At 50.4% G+C, this 13376-nt stretch overlaps 2 protein-coding genes across 2 annotated transcripts in view; both read right to left on the bottom strand.

Annotated features, from left to right (window-relative positions):
* HTR3A (5-hydroxytryptamine receptor 3A) overlaps positions 1-3294 on the bottom strand; it is a 28606-nt gene extending 25312 nt beyond the window's left edge. Inside the window, exons 1-2 of the mRNA XM_042906290.1 lie at positions 2275-3294; positions 906-1011 (exon numbers count right to left, since the gene is read on the bottom strand). The gene's annotated coding sequence lies outside the window, so the exon portion shown is untranslated. The remainder of the gene's footprint in view (positions 1-905; positions 1012-2274) is intronic.
* A 5143-nt stretch (positions 3295-8437) lies between these two features.
* HTR3B (5-hydroxytryptamine receptor 3B) overlaps positions 8438-13376 on the bottom strand; it is a 37811-nt gene continuing 32872 nt past the window's right edge. The window contains 1 exon segment of the mRNA XM_042903982.1: positions 8438-11264. The gene's annotated coding sequence lies outside the window, so the exon portion shown is untranslated.

The raw sequence follows: 13376 nt of genomic DNA, 5'->3' as shown, positions 1-13376 counted from the left end.
GTAAGGATGCTGCCAGGCCCGGCATTGGGATCCTTGGCTCCCTCCCCTGGTTCTGGGGACACATGGAGCAGACTGCCACGGCCCCACTGCTGTCATAGCTCTGGTCTGTTACTTTCTTGGGCAGTGAACCAGGGGGTCTTAGCTGGCCACTGGGTGGCTTGTAAAGTAATGTATGTCTTAGAGTGGAGAACATTTGGGCTCCCTGACCTGCCACTAACTGGAGAGAGAAAAGACTCTGTGACAGAGACTGTAGTCCTGTGTGAGCCAATAGACAGATGAGACAATGGGGAGAGGACAGGCATAGCAGAAATCCCAGCTTCACTCCCAATAAGAGAGAGGCAGTGAGACCCCACAGGAGGTCTATGCTATGGAGGCCTCTTCCCACGGCACCCAGTGGAGACGCAGGACCCGGTAAGGAGGTCACATGGCCCTCCTGCTTCAGGGGCCACTGTCTCACTCACTTTGCACTTATGAGAGAGCAATCAGCCTAGAGCAAGGTCTTCAACACGTCCCAGCAGACACGCCTGCCTTGGTATGAACATTCTCTAGAGTTGGAGACATCAGAGAGAGCTCCCTTTGGCCTTTGAAACCATCTAATCCAGCCTCCATCTGGCACCCAAATCTCTATGGCGTCCCCAGCCAACGGCTCTCAGCTTTTACTTGCACACCTCCAAGCAAAGGAGGAGACCTTTCAGAACCATTTCATTTCTGCTGAGATATTTCTTATTTTGCTCCTCAGATGTGTTTCTCTAACGTTTCCACCCACCCAGTGCTATTCTTTAGGACATTCAGAAATTGATACCAAGGCCTGCCACCATTATACTTTCTCATCTACAGGCCAAGCCCCTCACTTCTGTCAGCACAGAGTAGAGCAGAAAGGACCTAGACAGGGAGAGCAGGCTCACCTTAGGATCTGCAGTGTCTCCCATCTGCCTGGGGCCTCCTCCTCTGTGCTTGAAGGAGTCCGCTGAATGAATGGAGGAGTGAGAGAATCCACGCAAGCTTCTCAGTCTGTAAGTGAGGAAAGTGAATCTCAGGGAGGCTAAGTGACTTCAGCAAGGCCATGCAACTCCCAACCCCAGAGCTAGCTCCCAGTTCAGAGGATTTTCCCGAGTTCCATACCAGCGGGTTTAGAGACCTTGTTTTACGCCGTCTTCTCTTCTCTTTAGGTTTGGCCTGGCTGGCTCCACAGAGGTAGCCCGCTGAGCTCCTGTTCCCTGTGTTCACCTGCTATGACCTTCCCATCACTTTGTCCACTCCACCTTAGAACCTTCGCTCTAGCTCTTTGCTCTCCCAGGAGCTCTCTCTTCCCAGATGTCCACTTGGCTAATTCCCCCTCAGGTCTTTGCCTAAACCTCACCTGTTCAATGAGGTCTATCCTGACTAATCTTCTTACTACCCTCTCCTCCCTGTCCCCACCTGGGCACACCTGACCCCTCTTACCTGGCCCCACTTTGTCTTTTGTTCCACAGCCCCATCACCTCCTAACATACTATGTGATTGACTTATGATGATTCCTAATTGTCCATCTCCACTGGTAGAATGTCAGTACCTTGAGGGCGGGGAGCTTTGGGGGTTTTGTCTACTGATATATCCCAAGTACCCAGAACAGTGCCTGACACCTAGCTGGGACTCAATAAGTATTTGTTGAATGAATCTCCTAGTTGGAAAACCCAGGAGGGCCCTAGGTCTGAATCGCCCCCAATGGAACACAGTAGGTGTTGAACACATGTTTGTTAATACATGGATTAACTGATTATATAACATGTCTTTGCTGCTCAGTAGCACTGTGTATCATGTGCTGCCTCATGGCTGAAGAGAGATGTGTCATGGGCTCTCCTGGGATTGCCACAGAGGTCCCACCATGACCTAGAGGATACCCCTATCTCAGACCCCATGGGAGATCTGTGGGGTGCAGCTGGATCATGGTTGCCCTTTTGCTTCCCAACCCATCTCGGATGTGTCATGTGGTAGGCTGGGTAATGGCCCTGAAGATACTCAGGTCCTAATTCCTGGAACCTGTGAGTGTTTGCAAAAGGGAGTTTGTAGATATGATTGTGTTAAGGATCTTGAGATGGAGAGATTATCCTGAATCACCCTGGTTGGCCCTACATGTAAAAGCATGAGCGTCCTTCTAAGAAGGAGGCAGAGGAGGTGTGATGACAGGATAGGAGAAAGCCATGTGGAGGCAGAGGCAGAAACCAGAGATGATATTGGAAGGTAGAGGATGGAGCCATGAGCCCAGGTGCGCAGGTGGCCGCTGGAAGCCTTCACCTTGACTTTCACCCAGTGAAACTGATCTCGGACTTCTGACCTGCAGAGCTATAAGAGAACAAATCTGTGTTGTTTTAAGTTATTAAGTTTGGGGTAATTCTCTAGAGCAGCAACAGGAAATTGATACACACCATTCTACAGGCACCCCCCAACCCCCTTCACAACAACCAGCATAAACCCCAGGTCTGTTTTTCACATCACCCAAACCTCAGATCCTGGGAGACCAAGGTTGGGGTGGGGGTGGGGGCATGCTGCAGTGTCCCTGATAGCCTCGTGTTCCTCCTCCTGAGTGTTGTTCCCAGTTGAGCCGCCCACTTCCCCCTCCTCTGGAGCTCTCCAAATGCTGCAAATAGACCCTGAAGTGTCTTGCTGGCCTAAGTAGCTTCCCAGAGAGGACCCTTTCAATCTTCCTGCTTCCAAGTATTTAATTAGTCCTAAATGAAGAGTCCTCCAAAAGCGTACAGCACTTTTGCACATTTGCTGACATAATCACATTTGCTGTTGCCTCTGATCGACATCCTGGAAACGTTCCTTCCCTTCTGGCTCCCCTGAAGGTGGTTTCATGAGCTCTGAGAGCAGCAGCACTTTCCAAAGCAAGTCCCTTGTCTCACGGGAACCTCTGAATTCCGCAGCACCATTTGCCATTCCACCAAATAAAGGTTAAACCGACCAGTCGAGAGTATTTCTGAACCCCACACGCAATCTCCATGATTCAGTCTTTCCAGGCTTGGGTTTCTTGTGTACCAGGTCACAGAGTCAGCATGACCATCCTGAAAGGTAGAATTATTATTCCTTCCTTACAGATGAGGAAATCGAGGCTCACTCTACTGTGGGAACCCATCAAGGGTAGGGATTAGAAACTGGGTATGGTGGTCATTAATGTTACGCTCCAAATATTCTGGCTGTCCCCTCTTCTGGGTTCTTGGACAGATTGCCCTTCTGGCAACATGGCTGTTGAGTGGGTGCATGAGGAGGACAATGGGACAATGAGTTAATTGTGAGCAGAAGAGACAGAGATGTCTTCCAGGCCCTGTCGGTTTCCTTCTGCCAAGGTGACCAACAATGTCCCAGATGGACGCTGCTCCACCGGCCTGGGTCTCAGAGGGAGGACATGGTCCAGAACCAGAACTGGCCGGCAGTGGGCACACAACATGCTGTAAGCCACTGAGACTTGGGGGTCATGTGTCACCACAGTATAACCTAGACTCAGATCGAATGTCAGCTCTGCTATTTTCTAGCTCCGGGGCCTTGGATGAGTCAGTCAACCTCTCCAGGGCTTGGCAGCATGGATGGATGGCATCTAGCATAGAGTTTTAGGGAGAAGTTAATGAGATAATATGAGTAGGATGCTTCATGTTATGTCTGTCACACAGTAAGTGCTCAGTAAATGGAGTTGTAGTCACTTTTGTTACTACTGTTATTATTATAAAGGAAATTGTCCAGAGTCTCTTAGTGGGAAGTGGTTGGTAGGGTGTGGGAAGAGGAAGGGACCATATTTTTGAGCATCTATGACAAGTCTTAAATACTTCACAAGTCCTCATGCTGGGTATTGGACCTTATAATCCCTATTTTACAGATGAACAAACTCAGGCTCAGAGAATTATTTGACTTGTCCAGCATCACGAAGCCATTAAGTGGTGGAGCCAAGATTTGAATTTATGCTTGGGTGACTCTCTCCCCAACATCTTCTTTACCTTCCTTAAAAGAGAATTCCCCCATGCTCTTGCTGGGTTGGTGGGAATGCAAACTTATGTGGCCACTGTGGAAAACAGTATGGAGGTTCCCCCCAAAATTAAAAATAGAACTACCCTACGATCTAGCAATTGTGCTACTAGGTATTTACCCAAAGAATACAAAAATACTAATTCAAAGGGATACATGCACCTCGATGTTTATGGCAGCATTATTTACTATAGCTAAATTATAGAAAGAGCCCAGGTGTCCACCAATTGACGAATGGATAAAGAAGAGGTGGTATATATATCCAGTGGAATATTATTCAGCCGTAAAAAAAAATGAAATCTTGCCATTTGCAGTGCCATGGATGGAGCTAGAGAGTATTATGCCAAACAAAACAAGTCAGTCAGAGAAAGACAAATACCAAATGATTTCATTGATATGTGGAATTTAAGAAACAAACAAGCAAGGGGAAAGAGAGAGAGAGAAACCTAGAAATAGACTCTTAACTATAGAAAACAAAACTGCTGGTTACCAGAAGGGAGGCTGGTGGGGGGAAGGGCCATATAGGTGATGGGGATTAAGGAGGGCACTTGTTGTGATGAGCACTGGGTGATGTATGGAAGTGTTAAGTCAGTATATTGGACACCCGAAGCTAAATTTACACTGTATGTTAACTAACTAGAATTTAAATAAGAACTTAAAAAAAAAAAAGGAGAGAGAATTCCTCCAGTGCTGGGCACACGATCCCCCCACTAAACCCCACGTCCTCCACTCTAGCCTCCAGCCAGCCCTATCACTTTTCCAGATCAGCACAGATTGTCATGGGCTCCGACATGCCAACCTTCTCCAGCCTCATTTTGGACCCCGCCCCTGATCCTTCACCTGCTTCTCTTTGCCCGGGTAGGGGAGCACGCGGGGTTCTTAGGAGTCTAGCCTAAGACACTGTGTGTACCTTCTAACCCCAGGGCACTGGGGCAGGGGCCTGTCTCCCAGCGGGATAAGACCTCCAGGGAAGCTCACTGCTTTGGGAAAGAAGAACTGCAGCTCTCGTCTGGGCTCTGCACTGAGAAAACAGTCCCTTGTCTTTGCAACTTCCACCCCCAGGAGCTCACTTAATTCTGCCACTGCTCCTGTGATAGGGAGGCCACCCGCTGCCTCCACCATCTCTCCAAACACTAGATACCAAACACCAGATACTAAAGCTTCTAGGTGCTCCGTCAGATCGCCTTGAGTTCAAATTCTAGTCTTTACCTACTCATTGTGTGGCATTAGGCAAGTCACTTAACCTCTCTGGGCCTCAGTTTCTGTATTCATGAATTTATCCTACCATAAGGACTACATTAGACACCCTATGGGAAGTCCTCATTGGTCATGTGACACACAGTGAGTGTCCCATAGGGAGTGGCTATCTTTAATCAGCCTCATTACTATCACCTTTATCATTATCTAGGGTTTGTTATTATTATCCTCTCCCAGCCTCATCTGAAAAATGAGAGCTTTGAACGAGCTGGTCTGGTTCTCCTCCAACTTTGAGTGACCACCTCAAACACATATGCACACATGCAGGTACATATAGGCATGTAAACCCATGCACACGCACACGCACACACACACACACACACACACACACACACATCCGCAATGCTGCCCAAAGAAGCAGAACAAGGGGCCTCAAGCCTGGGCTACAATGACAAGCCTGGGTTCTGCCCTGGTATCCTCAGCGTCAAGTTCAGGGAGAGTGCTATGGTGGCTGAAAGGTGAGAGGGCAGGGTGTTCAGGGGAGATGGGCTAAGTGGCCAGAAGGATCTGCAGGCCATAGGGAGTCCTAAGGCCTAGAGTGAAGCCCCAGAGCCATCTCCTGCAGCTCTGGAAGCAGTGCCCCATAAAACCTAATGGATGTTTGAATTATCACCAGTGAGGGAAGGTCCGGGAAACAGAGCTTTCAAACCTCCCAGGAACCAGGGCTGAGACACGGTGGCGGAGTGAGCAGACCACATGCAGCCTTGGGATGTGGGTGGGAAGACAGAGCGTAGGCTCTGCTCGAGGGATGCCTCCTCCCAGCACCTCTGGGAGGCACAGGGAAGGAGCAGGGACAGCAGCATGGCTTACCTGTCACCTGGAGTCCTTCCCCCATCCTCATCCCTGGTGCTTTGATACCAGAAGATGACAAAGGCTTCAACCCGCTGCAGCTCGGCTTTCAGGGGGGCAGTCCATGTTCCCCACCTAGCACCCTCGGTGCCTGTGCTCTGTGTCGGGTTTGTTCTGGACGCAGGAAAGATGACTGTGCGGTGGCCCCTCCGGTCTCAGGTCTACCTCTGCCTGGTGTGCTGATGAGTCACGGCTCTGGGGGAGAGGCAGAGCTTTGGGTCAGTGAAAGGGCTACATCGTCAGAGGCTAGTTAGTGAGAGGAGGCTCCTCCCTGAGAAGAGGGATTCACATAGCTGAGGCCCCTTGAGATACTGTGGCCATGACACCGCCAGGCAAGGGGGCTCAGTGGTTTGCCCCGTGGGGGAGAGGGGTCGTCCCATTACTGGCTCTCCAGAAAACAGGGTGTCTGCTGTCAGGGGAAGGAGGGCAGTGGAAGGCACCTTCCTTTCCCTTCACTCCCTTCTCCCCTTGGATGGCACACAGAGCCATCCCCGCCATCTGCCCACAGCCTATAATTCAGCCGCCCAGCTGCACGGGGGTGCTTGACTGCTCTGATTGTGGGGAGGGCAGATTGCTGAGTGAGCGGGGTGATTGGCAGGTGCCCCGCGGGCCCAGCTGCCTGGGGAGCAGAGGCGGGCTCTGCGTGATATTCAGCTGCCCCTGAACCCCAGCTCCCAGGCCTGCCATGAGGCCTCCCTCCCAGGGACCCCGGTCCCCCTTTACCATCATCATTCTTTAGATCCACGCTTCTGTCACTGCAGTGTGCAAACGAATCCTCTGGGATGAGGTCAGAATTCAGATCCTGATTCAGTAGGTCTGAGGACCCAAGATTCTGCATTTCTAACAGTTCCCGTGCTGCTGCTGCTGATCCAGAGACTATACGTCGAGTAGGAAATGTTTAGACTTTACATAGCTTATATGTATAACCTCTCTGGGCTCTGGGAACAGCCCAGTGGGAAGGTGGTGAATAATAATAATAATAATAATAATAATAATAATAATAATTGCTTTCATTCTCAATGCCTCTAATGCCAGGTACTGTGCATAAATCTTAACTCACTCAGTCCTCACAACACCTCAGTGAAAGAGCCCTTTGTCAGAATTTACAGATAAGAAAAACAGCCCTGACATTCTGAGCTAACTCAGTTACTTGCCCCAGGTCGTAAACCTAATGAGTGGTAGAGTTAGAATTCAAACTCCTATCTTCTACAGTAGCCACATCTAAAGTTAGAAAATAGGAGCCTCTTTTAAGAAGTGATGGTTGAGAGTCAGGGGTTGGGGGGGGGGGAAGAAGTAAGAGTCAAGGGTTAAATCTCTGGAGCCAGAGTGTGCCTGAGCACAGGAGGCTCCCCAAGAGCATGGAGTCTGGAGCCACACTGCTTAGATTTGAACCCTAGCTTTGTCACTTGCTAGCTTAGTGATTTGGGGCAATGTACTTAACCTCCCCGTGTGACTGTGAAGTGCAAATGATAATAGTAGGGTGACTATGAGGACTAGATACACCACGAGGTCTCATCATATATATACATATCTTATAGTACATACAATCTTCATAATAGCCCTAGTATTATCTATCTATCTGAATAGCCCTAGTATTATCTATCTATCTATCTATCTATCTATCTATCTATCTATCTATCTATCTAATGTGACTACCTACAGAGATCAGTTAGAGAGCGTCTGGCACAGGTATACGTGATGGTGACCACTTGTGAAATGGGGGTATTGACTTTAACAATAAAAATTATTACATAACTGAGTACTTAGCGTGTGCGGCACACTGTTCTAAGCACTTTACATATAGTAACTCATTTAATTCTCTTAAGAACGCTGTAAGCTAGGTTTAATATTAATCATATTTTATAGATGGGGAAACCGAGGCACAGAGTTTCAATGACTTCCCCAAATCACATGGCTAATCGGTGGCGGAGTGGAATTTGAACCTGGTGAGGTTCACTCAACCCATATCGCCGTATTGATTGATTCTTACGTGTTTGGCGCAGCCACAGGCACTGGAGACGTACCAGCGAACACGATATACTCCCTGCCCCACCGGGGCTGACATTCTTGGGGTCCTAGAATATTACCACCCATGCACCCAGAACCCTCCTTGGCACATGACAAAACCCTCAGTAAACGTTAGCTCTGCTTCTCCTCCTTTTTAAAAACAAATTTTTTAATGTTTATTTTTGAGAGAGAGAGAGAGACAGAGGATGAGCAGGGGCAGGGGAGAGGCAGAGAGAGAGGGAGACACAGAACTCCAGGCTCCACGCACCAGCACAGAGCCCGACCCGGGAGAACGTATGAACCATGAGATCTTGACCTGAGGTGAAGTCAGATACTCAACCGGCTGGGCCCCCTAGTGCCCCTCTCCTCCTTCCCTCCCTCTCCTGGGGCAGACATCACAACTGATCACAGCAATCTTTCCCACAGAGCCCACCTAGGGCCCCCAAACCTGTCTCGTGACAGCGCTCCCGGCAGCCTCCACCAGACCTTCAGGTTTGCACTGAGACCAAATCCATGCCAACTCTGGGTAACCATGCTCTAGTAGAACAAACAAATGTTTCTGACTCCAAAGCCCCGTGGTGTCCACACCCGCTCCCCGGGGTGGGGGGAAGCAGTAAGGTTAGGAGACAGGGGTGCTGAAGAAGGCTTGTACAGGAAAGAGCTGCGAAACCGAGATTAGGCAGGGAGGTGGGGAGAAAAGGGAATGCTGACAGCACCTTGACCCTCTTGCTCTTGGCCTGGAGCTCTCATCCTGGAGGATGAGCAGGGTGACCAGGAGCGGAGTCCCATCGGGGGCTGCCTGCCCACACGCAGCCCTGGACCCTAGGGACACTGAGCAGGGCTGGTAATCCCGCTAGGCCCAGGTCTTTGGAGCCTGGCACTAGGCTGGGGGAGATGCAGAGAGAGCGAGGCAAAGGGCAAGTGAGGGGCTCCCCCCTCGGATCTGGAATCTGTCGCCAGCCACAGAGCCCGCCCACGGCCCAGCAGTGCCTCCCCAGCCCTGCAGAAAGCCTCGCTGCAATGCCTGCTTTATGGCCTCTGCCAAATGAAGCACAAACTTAACTACATCACCCCCCCAACAGGACAGGGGAGGGGGGTGGGGGTGGCACACTGGGCTGCTTCAGCCCCCTAATCTAATCACTGGCGTGGGTCATTTCAATTATGGACACCAGAGTGTGGTGGGGGGCCTGGCTGCTCATAAAAGCCTCCATGCTGTTGCTCAGCTAATTATGAAGCTCTTACTGTCTCAGCAGGTAAATAACTCAGGACTGAGAGGTTCTGGCTGCTGAGATGGAGTGTGAGCCAGGGAGGAGGACGAAGACGGGGGAGACGCTTGCGATGGGCCCAGGGCACTGATGGGAGTTGCAGGGAGGGAGGCATAGCCTTCCTTCCTGGGGGGACCAGGGGACCTGGGGTCTCTACCTTGGGATGATCAGCCAACATCCAGGAACTGGTGGAGGAATCCCCTACCTGGAGTACAAAATCTGAAATTTTCTAGAAACCTCAGAGCCACACGATAGGCGAAAAATTTCAGTTCCACCTCCTTTTGCTAACCTTGCCCTTATATGTATACTTAGATCCCTGAGAAGTTAGAGGACCCGGGGGCCCTCCAGGCTGCACGGAGGTGGGTCTAATCCCGCCAGGTGCTGCTCCATGCTGCCTGTGCCCAGGATGGGAGCTGTGAGTTCTTTGGTTTGCTTCCCGGTCTGACCTGTCCAGGTTCAAAGCTGGGTCACAGAGACTAAGGGTGAGGGGGTCAGCTTCCTTAACCGCAACAGCTCCTCCCCTCTAGGACAAGCAGGGAGGGGATTGGAGGTGTCTTGGGAGGGGAGCAAGACCCTCCACGGCCTGATTATTGGCCCTACACCAGACCGCACAGGCTACGGGAGACCACAGCAGCCGGACTTGGAAGCTATTCTGAGATAGAATGACATAAAAACGGAGGGCTGCCTGTCTAGCCTGGGGCTGTGCTTAGCTAAGTCTTTCTTCTAGACGTCAGTGAAGTCCCCCAAATTGGAGCTGTGATTTCTTGGTGAGCTCCGAAACTACCTTAGATTCTGGGAAACAGCAGATGGTCGGAGCAGTCACAGCTGGGAAAATCCCATTTTTGCTCTGTTCCTCAGTTTCCTTCCTCTGTGACACAGGAATCGTGAAACTTCTAAACATTTGGAGGAGCTGAGCTAAAGCTGTTCTGTAAATAAAGGCTGCTGGTGCCCTATCTTCCTCCCACAGCACAGGGACTCTCTTCCAGGGGGAGGGGTCCCATGTCATTTGTTAATAATGGCACTGCTTCAGGACGCAGACCTGACCCTGGGGCTTCAAACGCATCCCTGGCTGCCACGTTGAGATCAGGGCCCCTTGGCACTTGGACGGAGGTGGTCCACACTGGGGCCCAGCTTAGTGGTCAGGCCTCGCTCCTGAAAGGCTGCCTCTTGGAGGAGGACCGAGGAGATGCTCTCTAGGGAGGAAGTGAAAGAAGGCTGCATGGAAAGTGGAATGGGACGTCCCTTGGGCAGCCCCACCACCCAAGTCCCTGGCCAGAAGGCAGGTGATGGCTTCAGGCTTTGGCCCTTGGATCCTAGAATAAAGGCACTTCTGGGGAGAACCAGAGCTCGTAAGTGGATTCTGATCGAGGCAGAGGAAGAAAGACCTCACACCAAAGCCTGAAGAGTACAATCCATCTGTGGACAGCAGGCAGGTCTTCTTTTTATTTTGTGATGTATTAGTTACTTTTGAAAGTGCTGTTAAATACATTGCTTCATTCCAATCCTCAAAGTTCTGTGATTTGGTAGAGTAAGTATAAGCAACCTGTGTCGCATAGTCGAAGCTCTGAGAAATCACGCTCAAGGTCTCCTGGTTGGACAGTGATGGAGCTGGGACCAAAACCAGACGCTTTCCCCAAGGACAACTGGAAAGGAAGGAGACAACGTAGCGGGGAGTTCACTGCAAGCCTTTTCCCCCGTGACAGCGGAGGAAGTGAAGAGACATCTAGGGATCGATCAAGAAGCTAACTGAGCAGGCGGAGGCAGAGGAGGAAGTGAGGAGGGAAACAGGTGGAGGTTTGCACGGACACTTCCTGTTCACAAACTTCTTATGTTCTTCATTTCATTAGCAGCAGCAGCGGAATTTCATGGACAATTGGCGTTGAGCACTAACTGGGAGGTAATGAGAGAGGGAGGATGCAGGTAAAGGCTGTTTGAATTTAAATTCTTTTTCTTTAGGGGGATGGGGGAGCAGGGTTTTTAAAAGACAATTTTCGTGCCGCAAAAAGTTCCTAGCAAACAGCTTTGGACTTTCGTGTCCTCTGCTGGCAGTGTTAGGAGAGTTGACTCTCAGCCAACCGTGGTCTGCCCGCCAACCTCCCGATGGCTGCCCTGGCAGAGGGCAGAGGGATGCCGAGGGGCTGGGAGTCTGACCTCGGGTAGATTTTCCCCCTCAGACCTGGAAAAACACACTAGAAATGTGTCCAACGTCAGCAGCGAGCTAGAATGCGTTGCTCTGCAACAATTAGCGCAGAATCGCCATGAGTGAAGCTCTGTGTGGACCCGGGCCGAGATGGGGATGAACTAGAACTAGAAAACGGGATGGCTATTCTAGGAGTATGTGGTCTGTGTGATGAGTGATGTGCACACACATGTACACCACACACACCACACATGTGTGCACATACACCACACATACGTGCACACGCACACACACACCATATACCTATGTACACACACGTATACACACCCACACATGTGCACACACCACACAAACACATGTGCACACACACCCCACATCCCACATATGCACACACCCACACACCTGTACACATATACCACACCACACACCTATGTACACACACACACAAGGCCCTAAAATGTTCAAAGGGGGAAGGACACAGAATAAGGTAAGAGTAAAGATAGAGAAAGGGGACCGTCACGAGGTGCTCAGGGGAAGAAGGTGAGGGAGGCTGTTTTGAGCAGGTTCCTCAGACGCAATGGCACACAGACTGGAGAAACAAAAGAATATGTCAACTCACAGTAGAGGCTTAGACGGAAACGGCAGGCAGGTTAGTCTGGCTAGACAGAAGACTGTAATAAGAAGCCATGAGAAATGAAGAAAGTCAAAATAGGAGGAAGGAAATTTTGTGGAAGACCTGCACTTCCACCTTAGAATTCAGGTTGTGAGGCCATGGAACTGCCAGAAGGTGAGCTATACTCATGGCAGACCGGGCCACTGGAGAGTAAGAGCCAGAAGTTGACCAGTTACCCCAGTTCCATGTGTTCAGGGCTCTTCTGTCTGGACAAGTAACTGTGGGCACAGATGGGAGGCGAAGGGGCCATTGGGACTGTGATGGTTAGTTTTGTGTGTTAACTTGGCTAGGCCACAGGACCCAGATGTTTGGTCAAACATTACCCTAGGTGTTTCTGTGTAGGTATTTTTTAGAGGAGATTAACATTTAAATCAGTCGACTTGGGTGAAATAGAGTACCCTCCAGAGTACAGATGGGCCTCATCCAATCAGTCGGACGCCTCGGCAGAAGAACACTGATGCCCCTGGAATAAGTGGGAATTCTGCCAGCAGACACCTCCCACCCCTTTGGACTCAAACTACAACTATTCCCTGGGTCCTGGACTTCCAGCTTACGTGCAGTTTTGACTTGCCAAGCGTCCACCATCATGTGAGTGCTATAGACTGAATTGTGTTCACCCTGCCCCCCAAATTCATATGGTGAAGTCCTAACGCCCTAACATACCTAACATACCTCAGCATGTGTATGTGGAGGCAGGGCCCTTAAAGAGGCCATTCAGGTTAAATGAGGTTGTTAAGGTACGCCCTAATCCAATATAATTGGTGTCCTTATAAGAAGAGGAAATTTGGACACAGACACGTACATGCAGAGGAAAGACCATTGAGGACACGGGGAGAAGACAGCCATCTATGGGCCAAGGAGAGAGGCCTCAAAGAAAAGTTCCAGCCTCCAGAGCAGGGAGAAAATAAATTTCTGTTTAAGCCACAAAGTCTGTGGTGTTTTGTTATGGCGGCCCTAGCTGATTCTACAGGGGGCATGCATGAAGCCCATCCCCCAGCTCAGTGCCTTATACATGGTCTGCGTTGACTACAGGTTGTGCTAGATTGGGTCTGGAAGGTTTGGAGCCCGGCTTCTGTCCAACTGTGGTGAGGTACTGGGGAAGAGGCGCTCGTCGGAGCCAGTGGGAACAAGAGCTTCAGGATACAGACATGGTGACAATTTTGCATTCCGCTTTGTACAAGGTTGACCT

This window comes from Panthera leo, chromosome D1 (assembly GCF_018350215.1).
Source record: "Panthera leo isolate Ple1 chromosome D1, P.leo_Ple1_pat1.1, whole genome shotgun sequence".
NCBI lineage: Eukaryota > Metazoa > Chordata > Mammalia > Carnivora > Felidae > Panthera > Panthera leo.
The sequence above is the reverse complement of the archived record's forward strand: the minus strand, read 5'-3'. Positions and strand labels throughout refer to the sequence as shown.